Below are 7,754 nucleotides of genomic sequence, written 5' to 3'. Positions count from 1 at the left end.
AAAGAAAATATACAGGGAGCTACCCTCAGCTCACTTAGTCATGCCACTTGTCCAAATAGCTCTGATGAGATAAGTCTGAGGAAAACAAGAACCACCAAATGCATTTAAATGTAGAAAAAAATGGTGCAAAGGTCTAGCTTCTACAGTAATGTGTTTTCATTTACACATAAAAGATAACATTGTTGGCGTCATAGCGCAACTGTCAAAGTCAAATTTTATTTTTTTCTCAGTGTATTCCCCAGGCCCTGCTGAATCTCTAGGTGTCATTGATTCTGTTCTCGGCCAATCAGAATGATTTTTACACAAACTGCTTTCTGGACTTAGAGATCTTCTTTTTATATTTTCCTAAAAACCTTGAAAACATATCTAAAATCAACTCTAAGATAAACTTGTGTGTGTGTGAGGGTATTTGGGTCATGATGCTGTGCCCCAGGGCAAGACACTTTGCTCACTCCATCACAGGCAAGTGGCTGGTTTTGACAGGAAAAGCATCTGGTGTTGCAACTTGACCAAATCCCCATATGTGGTGTGATGACCCCACATGCATCAAGGGGTTAGCGAAGCATAAACGCCTATTCACATCAAAACATTTATTTACTTTGCAAAAAAACAAGATACAAATCATTTTCTGGATGCCCACATTTTTATATAGGGCTTTTCCAACTTCAAGGCACCCAAAGCAATTTACATAAAGGAACCACTCCAGTGTACGCAGCCAATAGGGGCGAGGTGGGTTAAGTGTCTTGCTCAAGGGCACAACGACAACATTCATTTGCGAGAGCTGGAATCGCACTGGCAACATATGCTAGTGGACAAACGCTCTACCAACTTAGCTACTGTCAGCTTAACATTTCCTCTTGAAACACCAGATGTAATGGGTTAGCAATGTTGAATTACAAGTTCCATACCGTATTCTAATTCCTTTCCAATTTTACTTTCTACTCCTGTGCATTCAAATATACACAGTGAATAGGAATTTTAAATAATGAAGCGATATCTAAAAATACCACATGACAAGGCGCCGCTACAATCCAAACATATACTTAGGAAGAGATTCATTTTTGTGAGATAACCCATGGGTCCCCAATAAGGAAAGACATTAGTCCGGGTTTGCTTTGAGGAACAAGAGATAAGAGATACACCAAGTGCTTATAATTTACCTCCTCTGCCAAAAGTGAAATTAGGAGTCTAAGCTTTGTGCTCCTTCACCGGACAGCTCTTCACTAATAAATTACCTTCTCAAGTACACCTCTGAGATTTTACGTGCTATGAGGCCAGGGCCAGAGCGAAAAACGGGGAAATTACGCAACCTCTTGACCTCCAAACTCTTCAACCCCGTGACCCGATTCGTAGGTACCTTCCCAGGAACCAAACCTCATATGGGACCCCTCTCTTGGTGCGTATTACTCTTCCTTTTTCCAATTCACCTGGGGGAGGCGAGGTAGAACTCTTTGGGGGGTGGGGAGATATAAATGTTGGTGATGGATTGTTCTGGTGATTAAAATTAAACACACTTCACAGGAATTTCTTGCAGATTCCTACTACTCCGGAACTTTTTTTTTTCCATCTTTTTTTCCATTCTAGTGTAGGGAATGGGTGAGAGACATGTTGACAACAGGGTGCTAAGTGGATTTGAGTTATGGGCAGTTGGCCGATGTGTTTGTTTAACCATCTGGTAGCGACTCCCTCTGTTCGTGATGGAGTGCCTGCAGAGGGAAGCAGTCCAGTCCTAATACGGACGTACGTACAGCACCCTCAAGGGCTGATAAGGGCAGTTTGGAGTAAAAGCGAGACAGAAATGCACCTACAAGAAGTCCGACGAGTGGAGGTGTAAAAGGGTCTTTGCGCAACTGTTACTAATACATATATCTTTGTGTCAGTGCATTGTGTAAGCTTTCTACTTTCTTCCAAGAATTTTTGGAACCAGATTTTTTTTGTTAAGAAATAAGAACAGTTTCCTTCCGAATTTTCCGAAATAGTCAAAACCTGGTAGTGGTCAACTTTTCTTTAATTCTGATTATATGTTTTTTTTTTATCTGTGACAGTTAGGAATGAAAGCTCATGAGACTCTTTTCCAACTCTGGCGTTTGAGAGATTCGACAAAGGGCCTGGGATGCGACTAATGCTAGGAACGTGCCTCAGAAATGTTGGCCTAACCCAGAAGCACGCATGTAAAACAGATGCCTGCAGAAATGTTGTCCTATTTGGAACGCAGCATACTTACGTGCACGGCCAAGCACACTTCTGCACTTCTGTGATGCACTTTCCGGGTGGAACCTTTTGATAAATCAGAGTGCTCGTTTCTTCTCCGATGAGACCTGCATATTTTGAGGGCCAATGACGCTCTCCAAATTCAAGAGACATTCACTACTAACAATGCCATACCGTCCACTGGCCTCTTATGGGTCACAGTTTGAAGTTTACATGTTCTTCTGATAAGTTACATACAGGTTTGTCCCTGCAACTACAAAAACATTCAAAACCTAATTGGTCAATACTCCAGCCAGGTACTTGTGACCATGGCGATGAAGTTATATTACTCCTGAGCCCCAGTAGCATTTACCGGTGCCTATGTCCATGTAGTACAGTGTCTAGTGTACTCTGCCTCTGCGTCTAAAACTACACAGTTACACTGCCTACACAAATGACACATTTTGGTACAATTTCCCACTAATGTGATATTTTCTTTGATAGGTGTTGTTGTATACTAAATGCGCAGCCACGCAATAAAGAAAACACACACCATTCATCTTGGGTTGTAATTAAAAAGATATTGCTGTAAATTGAATACGTTGTCAGAGAAAAACATGAAATATTACAGTTTCTCTGGCAATTGAAAGCGGCACAGTAGCAGCCCCGAGAGCCAGGGTGTTTGTCAGAGCACATATCAGATCGCAGTTATCATTTGGGGAGTTGGCTCTTATCGAATCTGCTGTTCAGAGCCGTCCTTGTGAGGGGCCCATTGTTCATCTTGCAATTACATGTGAGATGGCAGTAACCATATTAGGCAGCCCTTATTGAAGCGGTGACAACCAGTTCTGAAGTAATTACTCTGCCTTTTAATAACGCACTCGGCAAATTCCACGTTTAATCTCACAGTCCTGCATTATTAAGCGGTGCTATCAGCAGCTCTCTGTGGATCTCTTCCCTTTGAAAGCCTAACGCCCACTGCTACTCACGGAAAATAACCGATTTGGGATGTTTCATATGATTGAACAAGAATGACAAGGGTGTATTTATTTGATATCAACAAGCCACAATGAAACAAGAGAAATGTAGTTTAGACAATGCACGTTTAAAGACTCATTTTAGCTGTAGCTGAAGTCATAAACTTTCAGTATTAATTGGGTAAACTTTCATCTAATTTGGAGCAGGTACAACATGCAATGGACTAGAATCGGAAAAAATAAAATGACACTTTTATTCCATCAAAAAATCTAAAAATTACCTGTAATTTTACTCTTCTACACCTGATTTTCTCATCGTATTTGTCGGATGGCAGTGGCTGTAGTACATATTAACACTGTGTCCTTAGGCAAGACACTTCACCCAACTGTTCTAGTATAACTGTTGTATGTGGTGGTCAAAGGGGCTGATAGCACAGATTGGCGGACTCGCTTGCATCAGCCTTCCCCAGGGCAGCTGTGGCAACAAGGTCAGCACACCAACATTTAGAATATAGTCAATGAATGAGAAATGCTATAAAGGACTTTGGCTGTTTTAAATGGCTCTATAAAAACGTAACATAACACTACATGCTGCAGCTGTGACTTCGTGGCAGGATGCTCATCTACTAACCTGAAAGTTCACATTTTGATCTTCACCGTTGTGTCCATAAGCAAGATACGTCATTTACCTTTGATTTGTGTATAGCTTTTCCTTTAGGCCTAATAATATGTATACATTGTCCACTCACCACCAAATAAACAGTAAGATTATCAAGGCATACACGTCTAAATAAAATATAGCTTGAAACCAGCAACCAAAATCCAATCAGAGGTCCTGAATTCATGCTATGTTCATTAGGTGTTCTTTATAGCATTGTATTGATCACAGATTCCAAGGGCTACTCCTGTCCCCTGCACAGTAGCCATAGAGCCACATGCCTCGAGATCTTTCCCTGTGACATTATTAGGAGCTACACCAGTGTGAGACTCAACACGGTGTAAAAACAAACCAAATGTCAGCAGCACTGCCCGAGCGCTTTTGCTATAGCCAACAGCAAATGTAATGAAAGCTCGCGCGGCTCTGTTAGTACGTCCATGACCTTCTATACATTTATTGTTCTCCTGACATTTCTGCGAGACGGAGGGGGTGCAAAGAGAAGGAAGTACGAATCAGGATTTTTCAGCTTCCCTCCGCACCGTTAGAGAATGACTTTCATCGATCCGAACTGCGGCGCTTGAGCTAGGGTCGATGTGCTGTGATTGCCAACACTAACTAACTCACCCCTGCTCTCCGTGGATGCCATGCTTCTTTATTAGCTTTTGTGGCACTTCACTGTTACAGGAAAGTAGAAATGGACTTTGTGCCCGCAAGAGCAAATATTTGAACTTCTTTTCCTTCATACAGCCTTTTTGCCCTCTGCTTTTGACTGGCGAATACATTTTTTCTGACCTGGGTTTGAAGAGAACGGTCTTGCTTGTGGCCACTGGCAAGTTGATGTTCGATCGAATCTTGAAAATCAATGGCTACATACAGTAAAGGAATACATTACAATAAGAGTTTAGCTCCTCCAAAAGCCCTGCCTGCTGGTCACCATTAAGATGTTATTCCTTTGGCAGAAATGTTTTGCAGCATGGCATTAAACTTATCTATCTCTAGCTATCTATTTAAGGCGACAGTAGCTCAGGCAGTAAGAGTAGTAGTCCCCCAACCTGAAGGCCAGAGGATTGTTGTGTCCTTAAGCAAGACATTTCACCCACTTTGCCTAGTATGATAGTGTGTGTGTGTGATTCTGGTGGTCAGAGGGGCAGATGGCACAGACTGGCAGCCTCGCTTCTGTCAGTCTACTCCAGGGCAGCTGTGGCTTCATGACATCACAAGGTGGAACAGAGCATTTTGAACTTTGGAGATGTAAACAGACTAATAATAAAAGGTTACTCAAACATATGTGAATGAAACAAAATACAGGTCCACTCCAGGTATGTTTTTGAAGAGGTAACAGCATTATCGCATGGCTTAAAGTGCACACAAGACAGATTTGTGTATAAGGTCGAAATGAATGACAGGTCTTTAGCCCGCTGTGACCATCTTTCATTTAAACAATTTATTTTATTTGAGGTGCATTTTCAAAGATCCGATATGATCAATTAACATGCAGTCTGTACAAAGTTATACAGTTCACCTTGACTTGGAAAGAGAAAAGTGATACAGCGTGATTTGCGACTGTCCGTTCTTGAGAGCAGGAAGCATGCTTTTAAATCTGATGCATGCCTCCACAGCCAGAGATCCATGTGGTGAGCAGGAAAAGCCTTTAGTCATTCATCACAGCGTATGAAGACATCAAACCACAGTCCACAGGGCAGTGCTACAGTACAGGGTGTACTCAGAGACAGGTGATGTACACGCCATCGCTTTGAGCTCGTCACACTTCGTAAATTCTACCAGAGTAATATGTTCTCAAAAGACTGACTGCCAATGGTTGTTCGCCAATGTTAGTGTGTCAAGCCTACGGTATTTCCCTTGACCTGGACTAACTTTTTTACAAAACAACATTCTTGATCTTTCTCTTTCTGATAGACAAAAATATATATAAATTACATATAGTATTTAGAAATCCTAGTAGTAAAAACAACATATTTTGAAAAGTTAAATCCAAAGATGCTATATGTACAGTCAGTTAACAGTCACCATCCTACCAAAAGGAGGCTGACTCAAAGCCAAAGCATATAATGAATAAGACAGTTCACAACAAATGCCCGCATCCAGATCAATTCAGTTTTATTCTCCCATATGTCACCGTATTCACAATGTTGCAATGGATCCCAACAAAACAATACATTAAATATATGTCTGAAAAGGACCATAATGAGTCTTTTTGCATGTGCTGACTAAACAATTTGCCGACCACCTCTCTCAAAATGTTTTGTCACAATTTTTATTTAGCATTAATTTGTATTTACAGTTTGCACATATGTCAGTGAAGGGCAACTTAAAGGTTTGCCAAATCACCATGCAGTTGACTGAGGAAGAAGAGAAAAAAATTCAATTGTCTATGTGAGTTATGAAGAGTGGTTTGTTGGCTGATCATACAAGACAAACAAGCCCAAAATACATAAATATGTTTTAGATCCTAATTTATTATGTAATATTTCAAAAATGAACAAAAAGATGATATAAACAGTTTGATTGATAAGGAACTCAGCTAAATCCTTCCCCGTGGTCACCCTTTTACCTCGCTCCAGCTGCTGATCAAGTGAGCAGCGAGCAGGTTAATAAAGTTTGAGCGCTGGCGTGTAAATTGTGGTTTGCGGGCCGTGCATGTGCTCGGGGGGCGTGAGCAAAGAAAACACACAGCTGAGCGCCTCCATTGACACTCCTTCCAGGTCAAAGGTTAATGAATGATTATTTCTCTGTCCCAGCAGGCGATGCCCAGTCTCCCATGGCCATGAGGTGAAAGAAACTCAATTTAGCTGAGATAAATTCCACCAGGCTAATTTGCTGTTATTTAATCAGACCCAGGCTGATTGCTGTGGACAAGGAAAACATAAGTGAGAGGGATTGCTTTATTGATCCTCTTAAAGAAACAGTGACTTGTAAAGGAGTTGGTGAGTGCTAATCCAGACGTAATGGTGTAACGCTCAGTGATTAGAACGCATTACCACCACAACCATGCAGGCTCTGTAAATGATTCAATGCATGAGAAATGTGCCCCCAAATTAGGTATTTATGGCATATGGAAATGTTTGGTGTATTAAGAATTGGTTCATTTGCGACCAAAGGCACAATTCAAAATTAACAAACAAAAACAGTGTAACAATATATAAATACTCCCACCACACATTCAAATTTTGTATCTCAAGCTACATTATTTTGTTAACAGCAAACTAAAAAGGGGAAAATACATGGACCATAAACACTTGGAATATCACAGTAGGGATGTCCTGACAGTGCACTTTTACAGAAAAAACTTGAGAGAGAAAGTTCAGTGGAGGTTTGATTTCACTCTCAGGCCAGGTGTGGACTTGGGACTCACCGCAGTATGAGTGTATCATAGACCTTTCCTTTCAAGCCATATTATTTATACCCACGTTAGATGTTAATGTAACAGCTACACTTAAATCAGAGGAGCGAGCTGCTGTCCTACCATGAAATAGAGGTATTGAATTATATTATAGCAATTTTCTTAAAGATGTAATGTAATTTTTCTGCTGGAGGGCTCGCCACCTGGAATGTTCCACAATATAATCTCAATTTTTAATTTCACTGATTAAATTTTATTGCAAAAAATAAATTAAATTGCATTTATATTGCAAAAAAAAATACTTGCTTGTCTTTTGTCTTCATGGAGATTGCTTAGCCATTCTGTAGAACACTGGAGGCAAAATAAAAGTATCTCCATGCAGATTTTGGTTCAGAACACTGTATATAAAAAATAAGAGTGTCTCTTTAAGTTGCTAAAATGTTAGTAGTTGACAAATTATTTTGTTGGCATTATTAAAATTTGGGAGAGAATTGTGAGTTTTGTATGTGGAGAAATTATACATTTCTGTATAAATGGTGATACTACATGTGAAATCGTTGTGCTTGTG

The sequence above is a fragment of the Periophthalmus magnuspinnatus genome, chromosome 10 (genome assembly GCF_009829125.3).
Source record: "Periophthalmus magnuspinnatus isolate fPerMag1 chromosome 10, fPerMag1.2.pri, whole genome shotgun sequence".
NCBI classification, from domain to species: Eukaryota; Metazoa; Chordata; class Actinopteri; order Gobiiformes; family Gobiidae; genus Periophthalmus; species Periophthalmus magnuspinnatus.
This window is presented reverse-complemented; position numbering follows the sequence as displayed.